The sequence below is a fragment of the Coffea arabica genome, chromosome 5c (assembly GCF_036785885.1).
Source record: "Coffea arabica cultivar ET-39 chromosome 5c, Coffea Arabica ET-39 HiFi, whole genome shotgun sequence".
Classification (NCBI taxonomy): Eukaryota; Viridiplantae; Streptophyta; class Magnoliopsida; order Gentianales; family Rubiaceae; genus Coffea; species Coffea arabica.
Window position 1 is genome coordinate 11,271,260 of NC_092319.1, and position 14,150 is coordinate 11,285,409.

General features: G+C 35.6%; 1 non-coding gene across 1 annotated transcript; it reads left to right on the plus strand.

Moving 5' to 3' along the window:
- The first annotated feature begins 9,094 nt into the window (after positions 1 to 9,094).
- LOC113691216 (small nucleolar RNA R71) lies at positions 9,095 to 9,199 on the plus strand. The gene has a single exon (XR_003448626.2). It is a non-coding gene; the product is annotated as a small nucleolar RNA R71 (small nucleolar RNA).
- The last annotated feature ends 4,951 nt before the right edge of the window (positions 9,200 to 14,150 follow it).

The window sequence follows — 14,150 nt, forward strand, 5'->3', positions numbered from 1 at the left end:
AATATGGCCATCATGCAACGTTGAAATGTTGCAGAAGCATTGCATAGGCCAAATGGCATCCTTCTAAAAGCAAAGGTGCCATAGGGGCAAGTAAATATGGTCTTTTCTTGATCTTCAAGAGCTATAACTATTTGGTTATAATCTGAATATCCATCAAGGAAACAATAAAATTCAAAACCAACTATACGTTCTAATAATTGATCAAGAAAGGGTAAAAGAAAGTGATCTTTTCTAATAATTGCATTCAATTTCATGTAATCAACGCACACTCTCCACCTGACCACAAGTCGTGATGGAATCATTTCATCATTCCGGCCCATTATTATTGTGATTCCACCCTTCTTATGGACAACATGAATGAGACTAATCCAAATATTATCACAGATGGGAAATTACATCAAACCACTTAAGAATTTCATTTCTTACCACCTCTTTCATGATGGATTGTGTGACGCCCCGAAAAAAATGAGTTTGAGAACCCGAAAATTTTCTAATTTTCTAGGGTTTATTTTTTTAACGCCCGCCTTTTCTACATTTTCTTGATTAGAAAAATTCCCCAGATAAAGTTTATGAGCAAAAATAGTTTTAAAATGATTTTTCTAGTATCGGTTAGTTTTTGAGAAATTAAGAGCGTATTTTGGACGTGGGACCCGCTAATGCGGTAAATGCATTATATTTTTGACAACTTGTAAGAATTTTGTATTGAGTGATATTATTTTACAAAGTGTTAAGATATTTGTATTGGAGAGACAAAAAGATAAGTTTTACACCTAAAGGTGACAAGTGTCACTATCCTATTCACTCTTGGACTTTTGACCATCTTACCTTAACTTTACTAAAACCAAAATTTGACCAAAAATCAAGCCATTTCTTCCTTCTCATGGCTGAAACTTGGATAGCAAGAGAGAGAGAAAAACCTTCATCTTTCACTCCAATTTCTTACTTCAATCTTGAGTTTTAACCGATGGAATTGCAAATCACTCCATAAAAGTTGGTTACTAAGGAGATTCCAAGGTCTTGGTGGAGTTATTTTGGAGAAGGAACCACTAAGCTACTATCTTTTGTGAGGTATCAAGGTATGGTGTGTAAAGATTCATTGTTTGTTTCCAATAATGGTGAATTAGTAACTTGTGATGGCTAAAGAGATGGTTTTATGGATTATATCTTGATTTTGGTTGAATTGGTGAAGTTTTATAATTATTGGGGATTTTTTCTGTTTTCATATGGATATGATTATGGGGTCATGTATGATGATTGTAAATGATGTTTAATGACTCTAGGAGGTGGAAAAAGTGATTAATTGCAACCAATTTATGTTTTGGACCAAAAATTGAAAAGTGAGGGTTTTGTGATGAACATTCTGTCCGAATTTTTAGGTCCTAGATAGAGGCCGAATTGGCCTTTTCTTAAAACATCAAAGTTGTAGGGAATGACATTTTAGAGGTGCCTACAAAAGTTCAGGTCAATCGGAGTAGCGTAAAGTGAGAAAAGTCGAAATTACTATTGCTGTTCTGGTTTACCCGAAATTGGGATTTGCGACTGTAATTGGTTGTTTTGGCTGGTATTGCTTCCGAATTAGATGTTGAGGCCTTCTGATGAAATTTAGCCCTGTTTCTTAGCTTTCAGCTGGTTTTGGAATTTCTAGATTTTGACTTGAAGAGCCTGAGTTTTGATGTTTCCGCTAGAATGCGTTCTGTGAAGCTGTTTTTGTGATTCTGGTGTAGTATCTTGCATTTTTGACCTGGTTACACTTGAAACTGGATTGAGTGACCTTCTTCAATATTGTAACCCTATCTCTTAGCTTCGAAACGGTGAGTCTTGAACCTTCATCCGACAGTCGTAGCACCTTTGGTACCATTACCGCAAAATGACGTCAAAACTATTTTTCTGGTTTTGAGCTTAACTTTCATTTCCGGACTTTTCCCTAGTTTGACTTGTACTAGTACTACTTGGAACTTGCTGAATGGCTATTGGATGAACTTATTTGTGTGACTTTGGAACTGGCTGAGGAAATAATGAAGCTTTGACGGCTGGAAAAGTAAGCAAATTTAGTGGAAGTGCTGTCCGCACTTTGAAAGGATTTGATTGCTTTGAGTTTGTGATCTAAGACTTGGATTTGAGCAAGGCAATGATATATGATGAATGGTTTCTGAGCCATGGAGGTGAGTGACCTCAAACTATTTCTGAAGTTATTTATGAACCGTTTCCTGCATTATTTACTTTTGAACTGTTTCCAAAGTTACTTTTGTACCGTTTTCTTGCATTATTTACCTTTAAACTGTTTCCAAAGTTACTTTTGAACTGTTTTCTTGCATATCATGCGTGCTTGCATATGAGTGTTCCTTATTTGCTATATTTTCTTGACTTCATGACTTGTATTATTGATTGATAACGTGTTAAGTGTTTTGAATGATTTCCAAAACGAGCTTTCTAGGCGAGTGTGTACTTCATCGCACTCGACCTAAATAACTGTGCAATTTTCAAGGATTTAATTATTGAAATGCTAGTTGCGCATGAATGTAAGCCGTTTGGCTGAATTGGCCACTGCCCTTTGTTACCGATCGACTCGAGCCAGAAGCGGACTCGGTCGGGCGATATGGTGACCCTGGGTGATTTTGGTATACTCGAGTATTACCTTGTAGTCCGGCTACGTCCGGATGGATGGAGTCCGGCCAACGTCCGGAAAAAAAAAAGATGAACGAATAAAAGATGAACGAGGGATTATTTATAAAAAAATGAACGTATCCTTTTCATGAATGTTACTCTCGCTTTCCATTGTACATGTTTCTTGAATTATTGATACTCCATATTTAATGTTTTGTAAATGCTGTAATCGTTTCTGGACTTATCATTTGATTTATGACATCATTGATTTATGACATCATTGAAAAGAAATATTGTTAAACCGATTTGATTACTGATTTTCTGGTTACTCACTGAGCTTCTAGCTCACCCTAAAAATATTTTATTCCCCTCCACAGGGCTCAAGGCGAAGGCAGGACTTGTTGTGCTTATTCGCGTGAATGGATGGCCTATATCTTGTACAGTTTTGGATTTGGAATCATTTGATGTATAGTTGGGAATTAGTTTCCGCTGCATTTGTGACATGTAATTATTGGAGACTTGGATGTATATTTGTGGACCATGTAATGTATATTTGAGATTTATTCTTGTAATTCATTTGAGGACTTTAGTGAACGACTGAGTCCCGGCGAGAGCCGGGCAGGCGGCCCGCCGAACCCTCTGGTTCGCCTTAGGGGGAGGTGAGGCCGTCACAGATTGAGTCTCCTTTGCATCTCCACCACCGGTTTACAATTGTCCTCTAGCAAAATATGATGCATACATATAGAAGGACTTATACCTTTTATATCCGAAATTGTTCACCTAATCGCCCTTTTGTGCTTTCTTAAAACTCTGAGCAACTTCGTGATTTGTTCCTTGTCTAAGTGAGGACTTACAATCACCGGTAGAGTACTATTCTCTCCAAGAAATTCATACCTTAGATGGTTTGGAAGTGGTTTCATCTCTAAATTTGGCGGTTCAATCTCCGAAAGTGGTGGGAGTCCTTTTCCTTGACCAAGTGTCTCATAAAAATTACCTCTTTTATAAGGTGATTGAAAATCCAAATATTTGGCTAATACTTCAATTTCTTCATCATTTCCCTCTTGCATCCCTACACATGTTAAACAAAGTTCAAGAGGATCGAAATCAAGATTGACTTGACTCAACTCTTCGATTAGCATTTCAATCGTGCCAATGGAACAAGCATGATCAATAAAGGAAGGATATTTTTTCATTTTATTCAAGTCAAATATTATCTCTTCTTCACCTACTTGAAAATTGAGTTTGCCATTTTTGACATTAATAATAGTACCCCCAGTTGCTAAAAATGGTCTACCAAGAATAATTGGCATAGATATATCTTCCTCCATATCTAATACCACAAAATCCACAGGAATGACGAATTTTTGAAATTTAATCAACACATTTTTCAAAATTTCTAATGGATATCTAATAGACCAATTGACTAGCTGCAAAGTCATATTAGTGCATTTTAACTTATGCAAACCTAATTGTCTAACCACTGTTAGAGGAATTAAGGATACACTAGCACCAATATCACATAATGCCTTAGAAAATTCAATGTTACTGTTAGTGTAGGGTATAGAAAAACTCTCAGGATCCATCAATTTCAACAGCAGCTTGTTTTGTATAATGGCACTGCACTCCTCCGTTAATGCTATTGTTTCATGATCTTTCAATTTCCTCTTTCGCGTCATGATCTCCTTGAGAAATTTCGCATATGAAGGAATCTTCAAAATAGCATCAGCGAAAGGAATATTAATATGCAATTGCTTGAAAATTTTAACAAGCTTTCAAAATCTTTGTCTAGCTTATTTGGCTTGAGTCGTTGAAGAAATGGAACTGCCGGAGGTATCGGAACTGTAGTGGATGATGTAGGTTGTTCTTCTTTCGGTTTTCCCTTATTACATTCCCACACACTTACTTCTTGCTCCACTCGCTCATCTGCTTGTTTCTCACTTTCATTGCTCCCTCCATTTTCTACCCTCGGAGGATCCTCTAGTCATTTACCACTACGAACATTAATGACCTCGACGTGTTCCCTCGAATTCACCTCTGTTTTGCTAGGCAATTCCCCTTGATTTCGATTGTTAATTGAATTAAGTATTTGATCAATTTGAAGCTCTATGTTTCTATGCATCCTAGTCAATTGGTCCAACCGCCCCTCTAGTCGCTTAAATATTTCAGAAGTGCTCTTAGCCAATTTTTCCCATGCAATCTCCCAATCCGGTTTAGTATTTGTCTCTGGTTGCCTTGATTTGAATCCCGACGGATTGGTCGGCTTTTGTGGATTGCCTTGATCTTTTCACCCAAAATTTAGATGATCTCTCTACCCCGGATTGTATGTATTTGAATATGGGTTGTTTTGAGCATTTCTATTGTAATTATTGACAAAATGAACCTGCTCAAGATCAACACATTCGTTAGTATCATGATCACCTCCGCACATGGAACAACAAGTCATATGTGTGAAGACTCACAAAATTTATCTATTTTAAACTCCTAATTCCAGTTCATTTAATTATTTATTTGGCCAATTATCTCGAATATTATTTCTAACATTTTTAGACTTAATTATATGGATCTATAGCTTAGTTATATTTTTAAAGTGACTTGTTTCAAAATTTAATTTGTGAAAATTCGGTAAGTGAAAATAGTGAATACGCGATTGGAGTCAATAATCGATTCAAGAATACAATAAGTTTCAAAAATTGGAGACTTGTACATTAGTCTTAAAATAGGTATTTTTATACTTAAGTATTCAGGTATTAGTTAGTGATACAATCGTTATAATAATTTCTTGAAAATTTCGCTTTATCGCGCAAAAATCAGAAGTACGTGTTTTTACGCGTGCGGTTAATTGAGGGACTTTAGACCTTATTGTTAGACTATTAAGAGTAAATAATAATAATATAAATGAAAGTGCATTAAAGGTTTAGTGCACAAGTGAAATAAACTCGAGAGAAATCGAGCACAAAACGCGTGCGCGCGCGAGGGAGAGTTGACTTTTGCTCAATTTTGGACCACACATTAAAGCTTCTCTTGGAAGCTTCATTTTGATCAAAACTCTCTCTCTCTTCACTCCATTCCAGCCGGCCAAAGGAGAATAAAAACAACCCCAAAACTCTTCCAATTTCTTCTTCATTTCTTCATCAAATCTCCACCAAATCACACCAAAATTTAACCACACTTTGCTAAGTACTTGGTGATCATTCTAAGCTACCAAGAGAGTTTCATTTCCACGGCTTTTCTTGAGCATCTTTGGACTGAAATTTCTGCTTGAAGTTACCAACAAAAGTAAGTGATGATCAACCTTGAAAATCTTGATTTATGGAAGTTCTATTGCACATATAAGCTCATGTATGCATGTGGGTAGCTTTATTTATGTTGGAAAGTTGATGTGTGGGTTCTATGAACTCCCACTATGGTTGGATGGACTAATTTGATGAGTTATGATATTATTAATGTTGGTTTAGTGCTTAATCTAGTGGAATAATGTTGTGTTGTTGGTGGAAACTCAAAGGATGTGAAGAGGGAAATTTTTACATTTCTGCCCCTATCATTCCCATAACCTTTAGTGCATTTTTTTGGTGGTTCTAATGACTTGTTTCTGATGTATATGTGTAATATAGGTTGTTTACGAAGTTTCATCAAAAAATTTCATGATTTGGTTGGCCAAATGATGTGTTTTCGGAAATCAGCAAAAACTGGAAATTTTCCCGTAACTGCTCTGGCAGTGTTTTTGTTTTGACTATAACCTTTTGCTCCGACATCAAAATCAAGTGCTGTTCGAGGCACTGGAAACTAGACATTCCCAACTTTCTAAAGGTACAAAATGCATGTCCTGGTTCCACCTGAATAGTCCATACCAATCATTTGAACATGACTGTCCTGTTTCGCGTCTAGACTGGGAGCTCTATTTTGAGCAGCGAATTGGTGCCCAAATATGAGTTAGCCGTGGATAGATTTTGGAAATGATTTCTCTAAGAAATTTTATCTTTATGAATCTAGTTTTCAACGCCACTGACCACGCTTAATTCCAAGTTGAATTGAGTGAGTTGTGGCCGAAATCCGAAACTGACTCAATGATTTGAAACCCTCTTTTTGGCTAGTAAATGTCTAAATCTTGATTGGGACTTGTTGTTTCGAAATTCTTGGTGTTAATCACCCTACCAAATGCATCTTGAATGTTTATTAGACATTACCAACACAAAGGGACCGTGTTTGAAACATTTTTATTGGCCAAACATTTTGAAAACGGAAACCTCATGTACAAGGCAGATTTGCCTTGAAAATTTGGAAACTTTGGTGATCTGGTTAACCAACTTTCCGTATGTATTTTTCCATGAAAATTAATAAAGGAATATCTCTGATATGGTAGTATAATACTGCCAAATTTGGTGCCATTCCGAGTTCATTTCGATGCTCAAACAAAGTCCCAAAGTTTGTAAATTAAACCTGGAAATTTGCCTAACTGTCTCTCAATTTTTCAACAACTTTGAGCCACCATATCTTGGTGCTCAAAACTCCGATTCTTGTTCTGCTTGTTTTTTTTGAAACTTTAATTACAACTCTAATTGAGTTTCAAATATGAGAAGTTAGTTCAAATTCTGTGAATTTTGCCGAATTTCCAAAGTTGGCGAAAAATCAACCTCAATACTGTCTCGCAAGCCTAAAACAGTAATTTTAAGCCAATTTTTGAATGCCTTCCGTTGGGAATCATGAGAAAGTGTAATCTAGGAATTTTTAGTACTTTGGAAGAAGTTTCCAATAGTACCAAGTTTTCCAATTTTGGACTTGTAATGAGTGAGATACGATTTTGCAAAGATCTTGTATCCAAGCTGAAATTTTCGAAACTTAAGGAAATGGAGTTTTTTGAATTCTCCTTTTCCCTTCAATATCACATGATTGTTTTACACTTGAATTTAGAAATGAAAACTAGATTTCTCTTGCGCTTTAAAACCCCACCTTTGAGCCTCGATTTACGAGTAAATAAGGCTCATTTTCATGAGATTTTCTTAGATTGTACTCTAGTACAATCTTCTTTGATAATTGGGGTTAGGAGTGATAGATTATTATTAATTGTTCAGGCACTCAAGAGAACCTTCAAAAGGATCTCACAGGAGACGCCTAACTTATCGCTTATACTTGCTACTTGAGTCACTCGATGAGTGTCAAGTGTGTGAAAACGTGTTAATTGCTTTGATAATAAAATATTTTGAAAATGCTGAGTCGAGTGTGTACTTTATCATACTCGTTCTCATTTAAGTGAAGTGTATTTGAATTTCGTGACATGAAATACTTGAATTGCTTGAAGTGATTTGTTAAGCGAATTTAAGGAAAGTATTCAAGTGATTAATTATGCTATGGTTGTATAAGTCGATGGGAGTGAATCTCCCTGACTCTTAAGTGTTAAGTGGAGGGCGCCCAAATCTCACTGGCTAACACTGGATTCGAGCCGGCGTGGGTTTGGTCGGGCTCATCGGCTAACCATGAGAAAATAAAAGTTTGACCTATTAAGAGGTCTTGCTTGGCATACTCGAGCAATATCGCCTCAAACAAAAGACAGGCGGGCCCGATACAGGGGTATGTAAGGTGAAAGGGGACATGATAAGTGAAATTTTACGGACTAAACTTCCCCGATTGACGGAGTGTCAACTCGTGGAGGTTCGTGATCGCGCAAGTGGAAAATAGCTCTTGAAATCTCCTATATCCTTGAATTGTTTCTGTTTACTTTCTCGCTCGAATTGTTATTTATTGAAATATTATTGCTCTACTTGTTAAATTGGGATTGTTATTTGAACAACGTGCCTGCATGTGTGTTCTTGGTCTCACGATCGTTTTGCTCACCCTGTGGTTTTGTTTTTCTTAACAGGAAAGGATCGGAAGTGAATCTCGGAGAAACCCTTTTGAATGTACTTTTGTGTTAGGGTTTTCAATGTACTTGGCTAGACTCTAGATTATTGCATATTTTGGGATTTGATGTAACCTTTGTGAACTTGATGTAAGGATTGGATACTTGATATATTTTGGAACTCATGATGTAAGTTTGAATGTTATTTATAGGAGTGACCTTCCTTTCTTACTTATATCATCGTGATGGCTGGTATTTTCATTAAATTTGAACAGAAATTGTCTTGAGTCCTGGCAAGAGTTGGGCAGGCGTCCCGCGGATACCCTTTGGTTCGCCTTAGGGAGAAGTGGGGGCGTCACAACATGTATATTAGATGAACTTTGACCACATCTGGCTTATCTATTCAACAACTTCATCATATTGCTCATTTGAGCACTAAGCATATTGATGCTATCAATTTCAATCATATCTGCTTAGTGCTCTGGATTACCTTTTTCATTAGCCCATTGATAATTGTTTGTCGCCATTTCCTCTATCAAATCTTGAGTTTCTTGGGGTGATTTTACCATCAAAGCTCCACATGCAGCTGCATCAATAGTAGTTTTAGTAGAAAATGATAAACCATTATAGAAGATTTGTACAATTAGCCAATCGGAAAATCCATAGTGTGGACATTTCTGAAGCAAGTCTCTAAACCTTTCGCATGCATCATATAATGATTCATCATCCAATTGACTAAAACTAGTAATATCTATTCTAACTTAAGCCGTTTTGCCCAATGGAAAATACTTATTCAAAAATGCATTAGACAAATCATTCCACGTAGTGAAAGTATTAGGGGCATGAGAATGTAACCAAATTTTAGCCTTATCACTCAATGAAAAAGGGAACAAACCTAGCCTTATAGCATCCTCACTAACTTTATTCATTTTGATTGTATCACATATCTTCAAAAATGTGGCTAAGTGTACATTTGGATCCTCTACGGCATTACCTCCCAATTGAAATTGTTACACCATTTGGATTAATGATGGTATAATTTCAAAATTATTAGAGTTTATCGTCAGCTGTGCTATACTTGTTTAAGTTCTTTGGGTTCTCTGTAGAGCAAAATCCTTAAGATCTCGCCTATTTGCTTTGTTTTCCACCATTTTTTCTTCAAAAGGTAGCTCTATCGTGATTCCTTCTATTTGTTGTCAAATCTCTTCTTCTTCTTCTTGTGGTGTATGCCTTCTTTGTCTATGTAGTGTCCTTTCAATTTTCGGATCAAAAGGTACGATTACCTGTAAAATCCAGTGCATACACTACAAACAAAAATAAAGAGATTATGTAGAATTATTTCACAAATCTACTAGAAATTCTAACTTAATATAGAGAATGTCTAAACTAATAAAGCTTGTAAGACCCTAATATTGCCGCTCCCCGCCAAAAACTTGACGAATTTTTGATATAAGTACAAATTTAATTTTGAATTACACCCATTTTACTGCAAGCATACAAGTCAAACTAGTAGTTTAGGGTATATATAGGGTCGATCCCACAAAGAGCAACTTTGCAAGTATTAGATCCTTACTTACTCTATTATTTAGACTAATGATCAATTTAAGCAAGAGACATTGTAATTATTACTATCTAACTAGTCTTAACTAGATATTTGCAAGGTAACAACGGAGAAAATTCACTAAATACTTGACTTTAGGGATATAGATTCCACTTATGGCATAAAAAATACAAATAAATAGATTTACCTCATGTTACAACTCTTGTTTAGTTAGGGATTCATTTCCAATATTCCCAAATCTCATACTCATGATAAAATGGCCTAAAATAGACTAGTTTTTCCTATTCTCATGAGAATACTACTCAAGCTCTATATATGTTGTTCCATCATTATTACTAACTTTCATTGAATAATAAAAACTATAAGCTTGCTATTGGTGATCAAGCAACAACAAGTGATAAGCATGCATAAATAAACAAGTTAATACAAGGTGTAACAAGTGTAAATCATATTCACTTTATAACAAGTAGCCATAAACTTCTTCTACTCCCTAGATCTAGAAAGTTAGCTATTCATATAATATATGACAAGAAAGAGCATTGCTTCATTGCATGAACACATATTGAATCACAAGTAAAAGATAGATAAAGAAAGCTTAGCTAAGATTAGTGATGAAACTCCCAATGATCTTCTGTTTCTTCAACAAAATGATTTGTACAATGAAGTCTCCAATTGTTCTCACGAAAGCTCTAGTTAGAGAGAACAAGACAAGACTCTTCTAAACTCTCATGCTAAAATCTAATAATAACTACTTCTAATGTCCTATTCTCTCCTCCTCTAATGATTCTAACATCTCTAGTGTTAAGAGAGTCAAAAAATGATTTTTCGACAAGACATGAATCTCCTTTTTTCTTCCAAAAAATCCCTTGAACATGTGTAGCTAAAATTCTTGTCTAGAGTAGAGCTAAAAAGTAGTGTGAAAATAGAACAAATGGTTGAGCAAGTTGCAGAAATGAGGTTACAATACGCGACCTTAGAATACGAGACTTCAGCTCGTATATTCAAGGGTCGCATATTCACTTCTGTGAATTTGGTATCATTTCAACTACTATTTTCTTAATGATGAACTAACTCTTGTGAAAAACATAAAAGTTGTAGCCCTTTGAGTTAAATTTCCAATGCTTCAAGAATCATCCAATTTGGATCTCTGTGGTCCGAGATATGACCAAAATTCCCTCACCTGATCAGAGCTCTATTTCAGCTTTCGACCATGCACATGCAGTTATGTATTCGACTTTTTGACAAGGAAAAATATTGCAATAGATTTTGATGTCCTCTTAGCAAATGTAGATCTCTCTCTTAGATTTAAAATGGTATAAAAATCACCTCAATCCGATGCTTGTTGTTCAAGATATAGCTAAAATACCACAAGGTATCAAAACTGTCTTCACTTGTATTTCCTCCTTTGAATGTTTTGCACTTCATGTCTTCTTTTAACAACTTCAAATTATCAATAATCATCAAAAAAATGTTCTGAATTCACTTCCTTTGATGATTGAGTCATTAAACCTACAAAAACATGAAGTTTTCCAAAGAAATTCAATTTGTACCACTTAAATCACAAAATGTACATTTTCACTATAAAACCAAATAAAACACACCAAAACTAACTAATAAAACACACTAAAAACACATAAAATATACTCTTATCACTACTACTCATATTACGTCACCTTCGTGTAGTGTATTTGATGGATTTTTGCAGGTTGGTGAATTAATTGAGGGGCTGCCAAGTGGATTAGGTAATAGGGCTAATGATTGTGCGTATTTTCAGCTTATACTTCAATGCTTTGGTGTTGATTATTGTCTTCTTGTAGCAGTTAAAGGTAGTAAAATTGTTGTCATTATTCAATTCACTAGTGATGAGGCAAATTGCTTTACTTTGTGTTTTAACCTTCTTTGCACATTTGGAGTAAGCATTTTACATTTTTGACTCATTGATTGGTTTTACGTCATGTGATCATTATTTTCGTGTTAGTGGTACATCTTTAACATTTTTTTATAATTTTATTAACTCATTAATTGTTGCATGTCTTGTAACATTTGAAACTTCTAATTTTTCAAATTGAAGACATTGGAGGATTTTACTTCCATGGAAAATGGAGGCATTGTACACATTGGAGCTGAGCAAATTCGTGAAGCAAATTGCTATTTTACTTTCTTTATGGCTTTTCAATTTGAAAATTTTAAAGAAAAAAAGGAAATAAAATTAACTCTGCTTTTTATTTTCCCACACACAGAATATGTTTACAAGGTAGACATTTATAGGGCAACACTATCACAATTCTACCACAATTTAAGGTAATAGAACCATGATTTTAGGGATTACGTAATCAACTCATATCATATCTTTTATTTTAGTTAATCTATTCAAAATTGATTGATCATAAGGAATAAAATCCCTTAATCATGGGAGATAATATCTTCGACACCCTCTCTCAAGTTGGTGCATATATATTTATCATGCCCAACTTGCTTGTAAGAAGTTCAATATCTGTTAAGGTAGTTTACAAAATAGGAAAGGTTTGCACCTTTTGATGCACCTTTTCACAATGAAACTGCATGTTCCTTTGAAAGGTTACATGTGAACAGTTTCTAACAGTTTTCTGAGTGTTGTGGGTGTATAAATCAATGTGTTGAACACCAGAAAACAAACTTAAGCATTTTTATTCTTGACTAGACAAATCCAAGAACTTGCTACTTGGTTGTCTAATTAGAATTCATTGTATCCTAGAGTTTTTGCCCAGAGACCGGATTAGCAAGATAGTGGGGGCAATCAAACTTCAAGGAAAGTGATTACACGCCTTGAATTCATCAAGTCTTGATCCCCATTTGTGTAAACTTATTTCTACAAAATCCTCTCTTGAATTTTCTGGTTTGACTCAACAGACTCTTGTACTTCTATATCATATTTCTTACAATCTTGAAGTTTGATTGATTGACAAGAATGGAGTCTGCCCAAGAGAGTGCCATCAAAGTCATGAACCAAGATTTCGTTAAGTTGGACAAACTTGATGGAACCGAAACCAACTTCAACCGTTGGAAGGACAAACTTATGTTCTTTCTCACTGCATTGAAGGTGGCTTACATTCTCAATCCGAATCTTCCAGAAATTCCTGCTCCTGCGGAGGGTGAGTCTGAGGAAGTGACAAAGCAAAGGCAAAAGCGTGAAGAGGACGAGATCATTTGCCGAGACCACATTCTCAACACCCTCTCGGATAGTTACTACGATATGTTCCAAGGAGTACGAAATCCAAGGGAAATCTGGGCTGCAATTGAGCGAGAGTATACAACCCAAAAGCAAGGCACAGATAAGTTTCTCATTAAGAAATATTTTGAGTTTAAGTTGGCTGATTCCTTTTCTCTTATGGACCAAATTCATAATCTTCAAGTGATAGTTTCTAAACTTAAAGATTATGGTGTTGATGTTTCTGAATCTTTCCAAGTTGGTGCAATAATTGCTAAGTTGCCACCATTATGGAATGATTACCAAAAGAAGTTGCTTCACACTTCTGAAACTTTAACTTTATTTAGTGTTTTGAAACATCTTAGAATTGAAGAAGGGGCTAGAATACTTCAAAAACTAGAAGTTGACGATGCTCTTAAGACTAATATGGTTGAAGAGAAAATGAATTCTGGTAGTAAGAGAAAGAGGCCTGAGAATACTAATTCAAAAGACAACAAGAAAAGAAATAGAAATTGTTACAATTGTGGTAAGAAAGGCCATTATAAGGTCGAGTGCAAACTTAACAAGAAACAAAAGAAAAATGTTGCTCCAAGTGCTAATCTTGTTGATGAGTGTGCAGAAATTGTAGCAATGATGACTCTTGGTACGGTGACTGAACTTCATATGACGACACCTACGCCTTCAAAGGATTGGTGGTATGATTCTGGTGCTACAATTCATGTTTGCAACGATAAGAATCAGTTCAAGAGTTATGAACTTCTTGAAGGTCATGAAGTTGTCATGGCAAATGGAGTGAAAGCCAAGGTTCATGGCAATGGGGATGTGCATCTTCAATTCACATCCGGTAAAAAGTTGGTCCTTACCAACGTACTTCATGTTCCCGACGTTGTTAAGAATTTAGTGTCTGCGGACATTCTTAACAAGAAGGGATTGAAGGCTGTACTAGAGTCAAATAATGTAATTTT